The sequence below is a fragment of the Gopherus flavomarginatus genome, chromosome 2 (assembly GCF_025201925.1).
Source record: "Gopherus flavomarginatus isolate rGopFla2 chromosome 2, rGopFla2.mat.asm, whole genome shotgun sequence".
Classification (NCBI taxonomy): Eukaryota; Metazoa; Chordata; order Testudines; family Testudinidae; genus Gopherus; species Gopherus flavomarginatus.
Window position 1 is genome coordinate 160,865,773 of NC_066618.1, and position 15,841 is coordinate 160,881,613.

General features: G+C 42.8%; 1 long non-coding RNA gene across 1 annotated transcript; it reads right to left on the reverse strand.

Moving 5' to 3' along the window:
- Positions 1-3,400: 3,400 nt before the first annotated feature.
- Positions 3,401-9,067, reverse strand: LOC127045035 (uncharacterized). The gene is made up of 3 exons (XR_007772603.1): positions 8,973-9,067; positions 8,227-8,348; positions 3,401-3,518 (listed from the first exon to the last, which is right to left on the reverse strand). It is a non-coding gene; the product is annotated as an uncharacterized LOC127045035 (long non-coding RNA).
- Between the last annotated feature and the right edge of the window lie 6,774 nt (positions 9,068-15,841).

The window sequence follows — 15,841 nt, forward strand, 5'->3', positions numbered from 1 at the left end:
CCCTCGCCCCTTGGTTGCAGCAGAGTCTGGGTGGAGGCAGTAGGGAAGCAACACGCAGTGGCAAGGGGAAGAACTGGAGGACAGGGATAGGCTAGAACAGGGGTAGGCAACCTATGGCGTGGGTGCCGAAGGTGGCACACGAGCTGATTTTCAGTGGCACTCACTGTGCCTGGGTCCTGGCCACTGATCTGGTGGGGGCTCTGCATCTTATTTAATTTTAAATTAAGCTTTTTAAATATTTTCAAAATCTTATTTACTTTACATACAACAATAGTTTAGTTATAGATTATAGGCTTATAGAAAGAGCCCTTCTAAGAACGTTAAAAGTATTACTGGCACGTGAAACCTTAAATTAGAGTGAATGAAGACTTGGCACACCACTTCTGAAAGGTTGCCAACTCCTGGGCTAGAAGCAGGCTAGTTGCATGCAAGAGCTGAAGAACAAGAGTGGGCTACAAGCAGGAGACCTGCATGTTAGGGTGGCCAAATGTCCTGATTTTATAGGGACAGTCCTGATTTCTGGGTCTTTTTTGTATATAGGCTCTTATTAACCCCCACCCCCTGTCCTGATTTTTCACACTTGCTGTCTGGTCATCCTAGCTGTAATGCATGATCAGGCTCTTCCCTGCAAGAGACTTACATGTTTAGAGACTTCAGGGCATGAGCAAGGGCCTGAAATAGAAGCATCTGCCCTAGGGCAGGTTGCAAACTTTTCCATTGAAACGGTTTTTGGGTGATTGTTTTTTATGACGGAAAATTGAGCTTTCCGCTTCAAGGGATTGTTTTCCCCCATCTGTTTCTCCACTTGTGAGGTACTCCCTTCTCTTGTCATTATATAATGCCTACATCTGTAACTTTCACTCCATGCATCTGAAGAAGTGAGGTCTTTTACCCATGAAAGTTTATGCCCAAATAAATCTGTTAGTCTTTAAGCTGCCACCGGACTCGTTTTTTTTTTTTTAAGTATGTGCTTTTTCTTCCTGTAGAAAATTTTGATAAAATATGTTGGGTTTTGATGTTTTGCTGAAAAGTCTGGGAGAGGCAGGGGGAACTATTTGCCAATCAATTCTAGTCTTCAGTGCATCAGCAGGAGGCCTGAATATATAAGTAATTAATATATTTTGTGTTGTGGTGCAGGACTGAGGAGAAAAGTGGAGATACCACCTAACACAAAATAAACTTCTTAGGAAGGGAAGCCTTCTGGAAGAACAACGTGTGAAAACTATAAATATTTCCTTTAAAAAAAAAAAGATGCTAAGGGACTAGGGGGAGAGGCAGGGAGAAGGACACTTGGCATGTATGCATTTGGCTTCTGCATAAAGCCAAAAAGAGCAGTATTCCATTGAACTTCAACAAAACTGAGTATCTGTGCAAAATTCTCTGCTGTTCTAAATGGGAGCATTTCCACTTACTTCAGTGGAATCTTGCCTAATTACTTAACATACCGTTAATATAAGAATGGCCATCCTGGGTCAGACCAAAGGTCCAACTAGCCCAGTATCCTGTCTTTCAACAGGAGCCAATACCAGGTTTATATGTGGGTTTTATAGTCTTTCCCACTGCATCGGGGAACATTTATAAGGCTAAAGTTACAAGCAATCTGCTACTCTCAGGGTATTCATAGCATTCAGGAACTGAAATGCACAAGAACACTATCTTACACTATTTCATCTTCTAAAGGCCTCCCTAAGCCATGGGGCAGAATGTAAATACTCATATAAACAAATACAAATGCTTGACATACAAATACAGAGCTGGATGATTTAGTGGTCTGGGATTCAGGCTGGCCGGACCCCGGCCCGAGCCACACTTTCAAATCTCTGCAGCATTAACCTAGCAGCTTATCTGAATTCCATGCAGTTTTCTTGACAGGAAGGTTGCCCACAGTGCTGAAGGTAAGAATAATGGCTTGGGCAAAACTTCCCTGGGCAATGCGCCAGGTGACTGTCACCTTCCATCCCAGAAGTGGCTGCACGTCAGCTGTGCATAGTGCCTTGGGATGAAAGTTTCCTTGGTTTTAATGAATGCAGCATTCTTGTGTATATTGAAACCTCTTCGGGGGCCTAATTATGCAGTCCTGACTGTGGCAAAACACCCATTTGATTTCAAGGGTTGTTTTTCTGAATAGAGCCTGCAGCGCTTTGCCCAAGCTGAAGTGATTTCTTTTCACTCCAGGTAAAACTCACCCCAATACAGAGGGCCCACCTCAGGTTGTCCAGACCATTTAAGGCCTTGGTGTATGAATTAAGTGGCTCTGTTGGTTGTGCACAGTCCTTTTGTGCTGGTGTGAGCTTCAGCCTCTAGGCAGTGGTTATATTGCAACCAAGAACTGCAATATTAACATATTAGCAGGGTATTGAAACCATTCATGACTTCTGTTCCACTTTGCTAGAGTTTCCAGTCCACCTCTGTACTTTATCACACTGAAATCTACAGCATCTCTAGTATGGAATTGTATACTGAGCGTGGAATGAGTGCAAATGGCCATGAGTGGGGCAGTCTCTGTAATTCAAGAGTGGAAGCTGAGTTACAATGGTGCAAAACTGGGTAAGTAAGAGGAGAAGCCAAGCCACACATTTAAGTACCACTACTTCCATACCATATTGTATTTTAAAAACCCAAAAGTAAACACGCCAACTCCAGTTTTCTCTTTTCTTCTTCCAGCCATTCCTTGTTCTTCCTCCTCTTTTCTGCTGTATGTCTTCTCTCTTTCTCCTACTTCTTGCCCATCCATTGTCACTCTCTTCTTTTTCAATCCTTTGAGCCCTTCCACAGCTTGATCCTGGTCCAAGTGCTAGAGAGGTCTGATAATCCCATACCAGTAAATCAACCTGGACTAGATTATTATTTATAGAGTATTACACTAGTGCCTAAGGCAGCCAACCAAGATCAGGGTCCCATTAGGCTGGGTCAGTAGTTCTCAGACTTTTGTCCCGGTGACCCCATTCACACAGCAAGCCTCTGAGTGCGACCCCCCTTAGAAATTAAAAACACTTGTTTATATATTTAACACCATTATACATGCTGGATGCAAAGTGGGGTTTGGGGTGGAGCCTGACAGCTTGCAACCCCTCCATGTAATAACTTCATGACCCCTTGAGGGGTCCCAGCCCCCAGTTTGAGAACCCCTGGGCTAGGCACTATTCATACAGGTATGCAATATGTCTCATTAGGCTAAGAGATCACTGCTGCCACACGGAGTTTACATTCTAAAAAGACAAAAGGTGGGAGGGGAAACAGACTTGCTGAAAGTCAGGCTGCAGGCTAGAGGGATGGCACAGATGGAACACAGGTCTTCCAACTCCCTGTCCAGTGCCCCATCCATTAGGCCAAACAAAGATAAACTACTCAGTTTGGAATGGTTGGATGGGTATGAACAGAGCAGACCACGCACCTCAGGAGCAACTGTGGCATTCCTAGGGATTGGAGGATCTACAAGTGCAGTTTGAAGGGAAAGCAGATCAAGCCAGAGACTTCAGAAGAGAACAGCAGCTGTTTTTCCACTGTTTGCAGTGTTCCTGGTTGTGGAGACAGAAAGTACAACATGAGGAGGGAACATTACTAGAACTTGTCTCGTGCTCCGCCCCACCTAGGCTTAGCGAGGAAACTTAGCATGACTTGGTGATTTGCAGAGAATCTTATGTAAACTCCTTAATGTTGAAATTACCATCCCCACCATCAACTGGAAAATTGTAGCATCCTTCTTTCTGCATGCCTCTTCCCTTTCTCTGTAGTGCTTTTTACTGTGGTGTAAGTTGATTGAGCTAGTGGACTTACTCCTGATTTACAGCAGTGTCAATGAAAATTGAATCAGGCACTGTGTGTGTTCTCTCTCTCTCTCATTCTCACACACACACACACACACACCCCAATCCTGTTTTCCTATGCATATTTCAATTACATATACTCCCTTTGCAACACCACAAAATCAATCCAAACCCACTGAGACCATGTGCTGACAACCCTTGGCTACACGCTTGAAAGCTGGAGGCAGAATACTTGGCAAGAGGTTCTCAATTATGAAAGGTGTTCCTTTTGACTTTTTTTTTTTTTTCTGACCCAGCATTGGTCTGACACTTCTGGAGAGGACTTACTTAGGGTAGTCTGGGAGCAGTACAGGAGTGGGGGACTTTCTCTGACCTCTTTTGTGGGTCACACATAATTCAGTGTCTTGCTGTATGTCATGCAGCTAGTTGCGTACTTATATCAAAACAATTTCAATACATGGAAGCCATTGTCACCCTCCTATAAAGGTCTTTGCTGTGTTCTTCAGCCACAGAGAGTGAAGAACGAAAGGATCCCTGTTAAACATGCTTATGAAGATATAAATCACAGAGAAGGTGAAGGAACAGCTTTCAGTTTTGCCACTGAAATCAGAATAAATAAATGTGGCCAATGTTCTCCGAAGTTGCTGCTGATTTTGGGAACCCAGTTTGACCCACGCTGGACCTGATTTTCACAGGTGCTAAGCACCCACTGCTCCACTTAACTGATAGCTGCGAGTGCCCAATGCCTCTGCAAACCAGGCCCAAGGTATCTCAAGTTAGACCCCCAAATATTTTAAGGACCAACATCCGGTGGCCATGTTTGAAAATTTAAGCCTAAACCAAGCCACATTCGAATTACAATTGAGTTAGTTTGAGTCTCAAAGAATGAAACTGAGAAGCATAAATTATTCTAGGTATTTTCTGTCATCACTTTACATTCTGGGAAGTTTACATAACAAAGAGAACTCAGTCACTAAGTTGTGGAGATACCAGGAAAGGAGGAAGCTTTGAAATACCACAGAAGGGAATGTCTTTTCTTGTGCAAAACTGGATTTGAGTTGTGTTGCTAACACCCAAACCCAGATACACACAACCCTCCACTCCCCACTATTAACCTCTTTGCCCCTGAGTTAAATCACAGGGTTATGGTTAGACTGTAAGCTCTTTGAATCAGGGATCATCTTTTTGTTCCTTGTTCGTACAGTGCCTGGCACTATGGGGTCCTGGTCCATAACTGGGGCTTCTAGGCATTACCCAAATACATTACAACAAGATAATGTGTACCACATAAGTGGCTTACTAGTGGGGGAGAAATTAAGCTGATTTTCAGGGTCTGGAGTAGCATCCCTGGGCCAAACCCTCCAGTCCTTGGACAGCATGACGTCCTTAAAAGAATCTGCAAACCAAGTGACTAGGAAGTGGGCTGAGGATTTAGGTGCTTAGTTGTTATTGCAGGGTATGAGTAAAATGTATTGGCAACATGCTTCTACCTCCCTCCCCGTGCACATGTATAGGAGGCATGGACTTATTAGCTATGCCCCTAGCTCACTGCCACTATGCCCGTTCTGTGCCAGTATAAAGCTTGGCACCATGAGGCAAAAAGTATTGCTGGTGCAGCACCTCCATAAACCAATTTGTTCTGCTGCATTATGGGGCTTTCAGGGCCTCCATAATTTCACCCTGAGTGCTCCAGAAACACAGACCGCTTTGATCCAGGTTGAATTTATTTGCTAAAAGGGTCTAAATGTGTGATGTCTCAGCTATCCAAACACCAGAGGCCAGATTCTCTGTCCTGCTCCATCTTCTTTGCATCACTGTGACAGCACAGAGGAAATAGAATCTAATCCTATTTCCCCTGCTGGAGATTCTTCTGACATGGAGTAGGCACAACAACAGGAGCTACCATCCTTGCGGCCTTTGTCATAGGGAACGGAGGGGCATCAGGTACAGGGCGGGGCCATGGTCAGAGTAGACAATCCTCTGGGGACCATTACCAGTTGGCACATGTTAGAGCAACCCCCAGGTTGCTCTAACCTGTTCCAGGACTGGGGTCAGGCACAGAGTCTGACTGGCTTTCTGACAGGTCCCCTTTGTTCCTCCCTTATTCTTCTACACTGGCAGAAACTGTCCCTATGTTTAGAATAGCTAGATTCTATTAAACCACATGTTCAGATCCCAGTTGCTTCAACTTAGACCTTCCAGCCATCCAGGTTATTATGTGTCAAAGCTTTCAGATGAAATCTTGAAAAACAAAGGTGCTCTCTCTGGATATTATGAATCCCCTGACACTTCTATGTCACTGAGAAATGGCTATAACTTAAAAAAATTCTTTAAACAAAACTAAAATAACTTGGCAATTGTTTTATCTTCCTATCAATTTTTTGCTGCATTACAATCCACCATGGAACATGAGATTGTAATAGACTGTTTTTCTCCTATGAGGCTGAACAAAATAGGTGCTGTTTACAGACAATTTTACTTAGTTTCTAAGGTTCAAACAACATTTAAGACCCTGATCCTACAAGAAACTCTGTATGTGTTTATTTTTCATCACATAAGTAGTCCCAAATGAAGTCAATAGAACCTCTTATTTTCACAAAGTTAAACACAGGCATAAGATCCTTTTTTTAAGGCAAAATTAGTCAATGAACAAAACTTGTTGAATTAAAACTCCTTTAAGGAGAACACTTTCATTTATTGCTCCCATTAGTTTATCTCAATTTCTACTCGATAAATGACAGAGTCAATCATAACTAATCTCTTTCCAATTTATTTGGCCTGGCATGACAAGGTGGAGAAATTACAGTGTGTCATTTATCTTAATGAGCCCTTTCTCTCTCAGTCTTACACCTTCTCCCAGAAGAGTAGCTGCATGAACCGATCCAAAATGTATTGTGTTTTCTGTGCAAAAGTTGGTTATAATTTAACCTCAAGCAGTAGATGCAGCAGGAGTCTATTCTGCTGTTGATCAGCCCCACTATCTCTTCTGCTGCACAAGCACAAATGGGGCCTGCTTTGTCAGGAATGTGTATTGGTGCCAGTATACAAGATGGTGTCCAGTTCATCCAGACAAAGATACAAAGGGTGATGATAAATGGACAGAAGACTTTGTCTAGCAATCTTAGAGAGGATTTTAGTGGTCTAAACATCAGGTCTGAAATACCTATGCTCCCTGGAACCATATGCTCATATCCCAGCACAGTTGCCACAGCCTTCATCTGTCTGAAGTTGTGTGGTCAGATTCTCAGTTGATATAAAGCAGGGGTCGGCAACCTTTCAGAAGTGGTGTGCCGAGTCTTCATTTAATCACTCTAATTTAAGGTTTCACGTGCCAGTAATACATTTTAACATTTTTAGAAGGTCTCTTTCTATAAGTCTATAATATATAACTAAACTATTGTTGTATGTAAAGTAAATAAGGTTTTTAATTTTAAATGAAGCTTCTTAAATATTTTAAATTAAAATGCAGAGCCCCCCCGGACCGGTGGCCAGGACCTGGGCAGTGTGAGTGCCACTGAAAATCAGCTTGCCTGCCACCTTCGGCACGTGTGCCATAGGTTGCCTACCCCTGATATAAAGCAACCTGGCTCCATTGACTTCAGTGGAGCTAGAGCAAATGATACCTACTGAAAATCTATCTCCTGCTGTTTACTGTATGAGGTAAGGGTGTCTCCTGGATGACATCTTAAAAACCCGTATTCTGTGCAGCTACTAGCTGATATCAGGGTATTTTTAATAGGGCTTTCCCTGATGTTCTTTGCTAAAATCTCTCCATTAGTGTAGCATGCACTGACTGCTGCCCTCCACCTCATGGGCTGAAGTGATTCCAAACTATCAGACCTTATCTAAGAGTGAGAAAATGAGTTCTGTTCCTGTGGTCCTATTGCTTGTGCCCTTGTGAAGTATGGCTCTGTTCTGAAACTGCCCAAATACATGTGGGACCAAATCATTATTAGTATTTATCTGTAGTATGGCAGTGTCTAGGAGCCCCAGTCAGGGACCAGGACCTCACTGTGCTAGATGCTGTACAAACACAGAAATAGAAGTGTTAATAACCCTTTCTCATAACACAAAAACTAGGGGTCTCTGACTGAAATTAATAGGCAGCTAGTTTAAAACAAAAGGAAGTATTTCTTCCCACAACACACGGTCAATCTGTGGAACTCCTTGCCAGAGCATGTTGTGAAGACCAAGACTATAACAGCGTTCAAAAAAGAACTTGTTAAATTGCTGGAGGACAGGTCCATCAATGGCAATTAGCCAGGAGGGACAGGAATGATGTCCCTTGCCTCTGTTTGCCAGAAGTTGGGAATGAGTGAGAGGGGATGGATCACTTAATGATTACCTGTTCTGTTCATTCCCTCTGGGCCACCTGGCATTGGCCACTGTCAGAAGACAGGACACTGGGCTAGATGGACCTTTGGTCTGACCTTGTATGGCCGTTCTTATGTTCACTTACATCTTTGCTATCCCACTGAAGAATCTGTCCATACTGTGGTTTAGTCAGATCAGAGGTCCTATTCTTAGTATGAAGATGTTTAATCCAATGCCTTTCAGAGGATTCCACGTTCTCTGTGTTGTCTGATTAAAAATAATTAACAACGTAAGAATGAATTAGCATAATGACATGCAGGTATATAATCCCCAGGGCGAATTAGACTATATTTACAAAACATCTTGAAATAACATAGAATCTCATGCAATTTCAGTAAGCAAATTGCTCCTTTTCTTATGAGTGTGAAATATGTTTAAGAGCTTCTTCTTCCAGGTACCTTCACTTCCCTTGGTTTAATAAGTTATTTAGTTGCTCAGATAGAGCCAATAACTTTGAGGTGGTGATGCAAGCCATGCAATCAAAATGGGGGAGGAAAATAGCTCTGGCAGTGTCATAAAGACTTGCCCTGCATCTAATGCAGTCATTTATACCTGTGCAAAGTGAGCATGAAACATTACCAAATTGGAATAATAGTGATTTGCATGAGCATTGCACTAGTGCAAATGACTAAACAACATGCAAGACAGTGATCAGTCAGACCCGTGGGCCTGCAGTGTCACTTATACTAAGGCTACTTTACACCACCAGGGCAATATAACAAGGCCTTTAGATGCATGTAAATGTGACACACTGCCATGCTGATGTAATGTCGCCTTAGTGTAGAGAATCAGGGCAATAATATTGGCCCTTATAAATTCTATTCCACCTACTTGCATTTCATCCACCTACTCAAAATTAAATAGTCTTCTCCTGTCTTGAATGAAACCTCTGTCCAAGAAGGGTGTAATGCATCCTCCAGCATCCCAAGACATCCGCTCAGCCCTTCTCAGCTGATTAGGGAGACTACGTTAGGCTTATCGCAAGTCATATTCTATGAAAAGGAGGTGCGTGAGATACCAGGACCAGCCAAGGGCAGTGCGCACAATAAGATAACGTGGGAGCGTCTGGCTTAGAGCAGGGCAGGAGGACACCCTTCTGAGAACCGAGAACAGTCTTGGTTATCTACAAGATCCAGCAGGATTTTTTTCTTTGTAAGCTACGTACTCTCCAGCCATTCACTAACACACTGTATTGGAGGCTTTCCCTCCTTTTCACAACCAAACTCTCCTCTCAGTTGCATTGTTACAACCTCATTGAAGCAGACAGTGCAGCGTAACTGAGAAGAGGATTTGGACCATTATGTTTAATTGGCATGAGACTAATTGTAAGGCAATCTAGCCTTCAGAAGCATTACATCATCTAATGGCAAGTTACAGGACACATCCTTTGTGTGTATATGTTTTATAGAAGATAATTATATTACATGTCAATGAGTGAAAGACACCCACAGAAGCACTAAGTAAGGTATTGAGGCATTCGCTTCAAAAGGTGGATTCGAACAAATGCACTGCGTGCAGTTTAGGTATGGTCCCAGAGCCTCCAGGATTTAAAGATTCATCTTTAATTAAAGATTACATCATTTGATGAAACCTCCAGGAGTATGTCCAACCAAACTTGGCAGCCCTGCATTTAGGCTATAACACCTTTGAAATCTTAGGTAATTATATAAAGCAGTGAAGCTGAGCTTTGTGTCTGATTCTGATCCCCAAAGCCTCTTCTTGCCAGCCTTGTCCCAGGTTCAGACCATTAAGAAGCAAGGTCAGTAGACAGGATTCTGGGCTGGATGGACCTTTGGTCTGACTCAGTATGGCCGTTCTTATGTTCTAAGGGTTTTCACTCAAGGGCTCCTATTAGTATATTTTGTTCCTTAACACAGCTGGGGCCAGATCCTGTGAGGTGCTGATCTCCGGCAGCCCCCATTGAGTTATACCAGAGATGTATTCGACCTCTTTTTACCAGGTCTGGGTGAAAGATGACTGGTGACGTTTCCAAGCAGTCACGTGATCCTTTTCTTTAGTTTAACCTAATAAAGGTTCATACTCTCTTTGTCTGAACTGCAGGTCTGGACCAAACCCCTACGTGAAGCTCATCAGAAGCCACTAAGCATCACCTGGTTTAAATTGCACAAAGATTGCAAGATCGAGTTGGTTCCTACACCTAAATCCTCCCTATGCTCCCTTTAAACTGCGCTCAGGCTTCCCTGTAAGATGCTTTTGACAAGGCTGTGTTAGGCTTTCAGTTTTTAATGGAACACAAAGCTAGCTGTGATTCACCCAGTTGGAAGCTGAGCTGGGAACATTCTACCTGCCTTTTCTAATGACTAGTTATTATCTGCCCAATAGGCCTCCTCTTCCACGGAGGTCAATTGGGCCCAGATCTTCAAAGACACTTAGGTGCCTAACTCCCAAGGGATTTAGACACCTGAATGTGTTTGAGGATCTGGGCCTAAGAGATTTCAGTGGGAGCTGGACAGCTTTCCAAGAAGTGCTTCTCTCTTCATTTAAACTAAAAAACATGGGTAGCAGCTGAACATTTCCAGGGTCAAAATGGAGTAATGTTCATAAGGTACAACCCCATAGCCTCTGTAGTCTCTGGTACTTCATCTATCAGGAAAGAAAGAAAGTTACCAGCCAGTTATTTATTCTTCTGGTGCAAAGAATCTCCCAAGTAATACAAACTCGTAAGACTTAGTGCTTGCAAGTGCAACTCACTGAGATCAATGAACTTGTATTTGCTAACAGCCAAGTCTGAGGTACACTATAGACTCTTTTTCTCCTTCTCCCCCGACACCTCTAGGTTCTTTTTAAATCCTGCTCCTTCCTCTACATTATGTGCCATGACTACTATGGCTTCCTCCTCTCTGAGCCCCCTGCATCTCCCCTTATCAAAATGCTCCATTTGTGTTCATAGCCCTTCCCACCTCAGCTCTCCTCTTTGAATCCATTCTCTGGCGTCCTCTTTTTTTCAACACTGAACTTCATACCTTCATCTACCTTTGATTCTAACCAAAGTCCTCCGCATGCAGCATCTGACACAGTTGGCAAGGTAAATAACAAACAGGCAATTACAGAAGAAGAAAGACCCTAGGCCAGATCTTGCGAATCTTACTTATGCAATCACTCCTTGCTCATGCTACCAGTTTCCCTTGCTTTTCATGAGTCTGCTCCCAGGAGCAAGGCATACTCATTTGGATAAATCTTGCAGGATCAGGCCTTAGTCCAGGGCCATTTGAGACAAATTTAACTATTATGGCTGATTAACTGGAGAAGAAAAATCAGCAGGGGAGGAAAGTTCACTTGTACAGTCTGTGCCCTATTTCGGTTTCATAATGTTGGCAAATGCCATAAAAACAAACAAAGGCATCTTCTGTTTCTTCAGCACAGCTTAATCCACTAACTCAAATAGCAGCGTAAAATACCTTTGTATTTGTAACCCTTCTCTAAAGTGCTTCCTGCATTCCACAACTTAAGATTGATAACAGAAAAACAGCAATGCAAAACATTAGTTCTCTACAAAGACATAACTGCTGCAGAGAAAAATAGAGTTTTGTCACTCATGTGATTCCCAGGACATGATCCAGATACTGAACTCAGTTACTATAAATCTGGAGTAATTTTGTTGGCTTGACTGACCACTGCATTACTCCAGATTTACCACACAATAATAGGTTTATAGCCTATAAAAAATTCATCACCTAGGTAGTAGGTCTATTACGGAGTAATAGATTTACACCAGAATGCCATGTCTTTGAAATCAATGAACATAAGAACATAAACATGGCCATACTGAGTCAGACCAAAGGTCTATTCAGCCCAGTATTCTGTCTACCGACAGTGACCAATGCCAGGTGTCCCAGTGGGAGTGAACCTAACAGGTAATGATCAAGTGATCTCTCTCCTTCCATCCATCTCCACTTTCTGACAAACAGAGGCTAGGGACACCATTCCTTTCCCATCCTGGCTAATAGCCATTAATGGACTTAACCTCTTTTAATTTATCTAGTTCTCTTTTAAACCCACTTATAGTCCTAGCCCTTCACAACTACCTCAGGCAAGGAGTTCCACAGGTTGACTGTGCGCTGTGTGAAGTAGAACTTCCTTTTATTTGTTTTAAACCTGCTGCCCATTAATTTCATTTGGTGGGCCCTAGTTCTTATATTATGGGAACAAGTAAATAACTTTTCCTTATTCATTTTCTCCACACCACTCATGATTTTATATACCTCTATCATATCCCCCCTTTTCCAAGCTGAAAAGTTACACCAGCACAAAACTGAAGTAACTCAGAGAGAATCAAGTGTTCCTGACTGCTGTAGAGATACTCCACATTTACACCCATGTGTCACGGAGTCAGGGCCCTGCACCCTCCCTTCCTGAGATTCACCATGACTCTCAGCCAGCCAGTAAAATAGAAGGTTTATTAGACAACAGGAACACAGTCCCAAGCAGGGATTGTAGGTACATCCAGGACCCCTCAGCCAGGTCCCTCTAGGGGGAAGGAGCTTAGACCCCAGACTTGAGGTTCCCTGCCTCTTCCCAGCCAGCCCAAAACTGAAAACCCCCCTCCAACCAACTCACTCCCCTCCCCCTGGCTTCTCCTCTTCCTTTGTCCAGTTTCTGGGGCAAAGGTGTCACCTGGCCCCACCCCTCTCCTGGCTCAGGTTACAGGCTCAGGTATTGTCCCTCAAATAAAGTCATCCTCTGCTATCCTATCCCCAATGCGGATGGTCCCAGTAAAACTAGATGACATTCCCAGGTCAATCCACCCCACTCCCTACCGTGTCACACCATGTAACTAAAATCAGAATATGGCCCCCCATGAGTAGAAACCAAAGAGAAAATCTACACAATGCAGCTCCATTAAAGCTATGCAGCAATTGTCAAAGTTAGAATCAGGACTCACAATTTGTCAGACCACTCTGTTTTATTAGCGCAGCGCTCCGCCAATAACACCCAGATAATGTGAGCACCATGCAAGACACAAACTATCTTATTTATATAGATAAAAGGGCAAGCACTTAACAAGAAAACAAAGGAAGCAGAATCTGATAAGTTTACCTGCGCTAGGCATGCATATCTTATTTCCTTACTAACTATTACCGATCCTCTGTTAATGTTTCGCCATTAGCACCCTTGTTTATGCCTAATGTGTCTTTTCCTGGCACCTGTATTTCAACATTTCTTATTTCTGCTTAAAGGTACATAAAACATTTCTTTAATCCATTCTTATTTTTACAATTTAATTCATTCTACTTTCACAATCCCTCCTTTTGGTCAAGCTCACGCCATGACCAAAATTTTACTGGTTCCACAAATCAATCATTCTTTATTTCTTCATCGGTGATATTTAGAATCATCATATTAGCACTCTGGTTTGGGGCAGCTATCTGTGTGGCATGTCTTACACCATTTTGGATGCAACAGGAGATTAACTGAAAGCATACAAAAATCACTAAGGCCACGTCCACACTACGGGGGGGAAATCAATCTTAGATACACAACTTCAGCTACGTGAATAACGTAGCTGAAGTCGAATATCTAAGATCGGATTACTCACCCGTCCACACCGTGCAGGATTGATGTTTGCGGCTCTCCCTGTCGATTCCGGAACTCCGTTGGGGTTGATGGAGTTCCGGAATCGATATAAGCGCCCTCGGGGATCGATATATCGCGTCTAGATTAGACGCGATATATCGATCCCCGAGCAATCGATTTTAACCCGCCGATACGGCGGGTAGTCTGGACGTGGCCCCAGATTCCAAACAGGATAGTTAGGGCTCCCTGAAACAACCAGTTTCCTATGCCAGAGAAATTGAACAGGTTACTTAGCCACTTCCATAAAGAACTCAGCTCTACTTGGGGAAGATATGCAATTTGTTCTAAGTGGCTAGCGCAATCTATTACCTCATTGGTATTGTCAGGTATAAACAGACAACATTGTTTTCCAATGAGAGCACAGGTCCCTCCTTTGGCCGCCAGCACTATGTCCAATGCCTGATGGTTCTGGAGGGCCACCTGTCAGATCGCCCCTGTTTCTTTGGCCAGGGCTCTTAAACTTTCTCTGGTTTTATTTGCCATTATTTTAACTATTGATTGTAACCTTAGGAGCCTTTTTGCTTGGTGTATTGCTCCCCCAAGTGAGATAAAGGAACTGCCAATAGCCTCTTCCCAGGTGTCATTACTGTTCCATATTGTGTTAAACGGACAAGGTCCTCCAGTGAGGTCTGGGGAATTGAGTGGGATAGCCAGGACAGGAACACCAGTTTGAGAGTGGGCTGGGATGTGGCTGCAGACCCAGCATTTAGAAATAATAAGGGTCTGAGCTATCCACACTTGCTGCTGGATAAAAGAATTATCATTGTGGACTCCCCAGACCTTAAGACACCAACAGCCGAGGAACAGGCACCACCAGAGGCGCATGTTGGAGGCAGGGCCCTTCTGGTTCTGACAACCTCAACTGAGGGAACTGCAGTCACAGTTTTATGTCCACCAGGCAGCAGGCGCTAGGCTCACTACTGCTTCTTCTTGGGCCTTGCTTTATGTAGTCGTCTGCTTCCGGCAACCCTTACGAGAGCGTAGATTGTAAAGTATCGCAGGCTGTTCGTCTACGTCTTCTTCTGGAGTCAAAAATTGACTCTGCATGGTCCTGAGGTGATGATTGGTTCACTGGGGGTGGTGCATTCTTACACTGCGAAGCATGTATCCACTCTGAGATGCCAGACAGTTTAACAGCCGTCCCTTGACTCTGGCTGTAACAATGGCCTTCACACCTTATCTTTTCCTGATGCATACATTCCTCATTCACACAAATAGTTTGAGAATACAAACAGTAGTATTTTATATAGAACAAAAAAACATTGCAAATTAAACCTTGCTAAGTTTTACAATTGATAACTAAGACAATTTACATTGAGACCCAGGCCTTCAATGTTTCTCTAATTTACTTAACATAGACACAATAGAGAATCCTGTCTCTTGCTACCTAAATCTTAAAACAAAGAGTTAGAGAGGGCCCAATTTGTAATGCATATGGGAAAACAGAATCTTATAGTCCCAGGGGGTCATTTTTTTCTGCTATTTAAAAAGGGTGGCTAGCAGGATGAAATCAAATTATACTTTAATTCTTATGGGACATTATAAAATCCTGCTCCTACATATCAACCTACATATCCCCCTTTTGACACTAAGATTATTAATCGCCAGTGTCACTTCTTATTTAGTCCACGTAATAGAAAATACTGGGAGGTGATTTGGGCCTGTGGCTTTAGCTTTACATACGTTTGTTTTATCCACCAGCATATTTTAAACATTTCAATTAAACACATACAATTTAAAACCAAAAACAATTAGGGGTAGTTACATTAGTATGCCAGTAGTTGTGGGAGACCATCCAGAAAATATGTTATACCAATGGTAAGCTGTTATGCTTTTCTGCAGTGGCAATTCTTAACATATCCCCATTTGCATGTATAATATGAATAGTCCCGTTTTCCACATTTTTTTTTATTTTTTTTTAGGAATCATGTTACCTTTTTACCTTTTAACAGATGATTTGTAACTGTTTGCCATTCAATGCCAAGATTGATAGAGAACTCAGCTAAATCAGTGCTTACAGTAAGCTGAGACTCTTTTGTTGTTGTTGTTGTTGTGGCAAATAGTAAATGTGATTACTGGTAAACACAGTACTTACATTACATTTA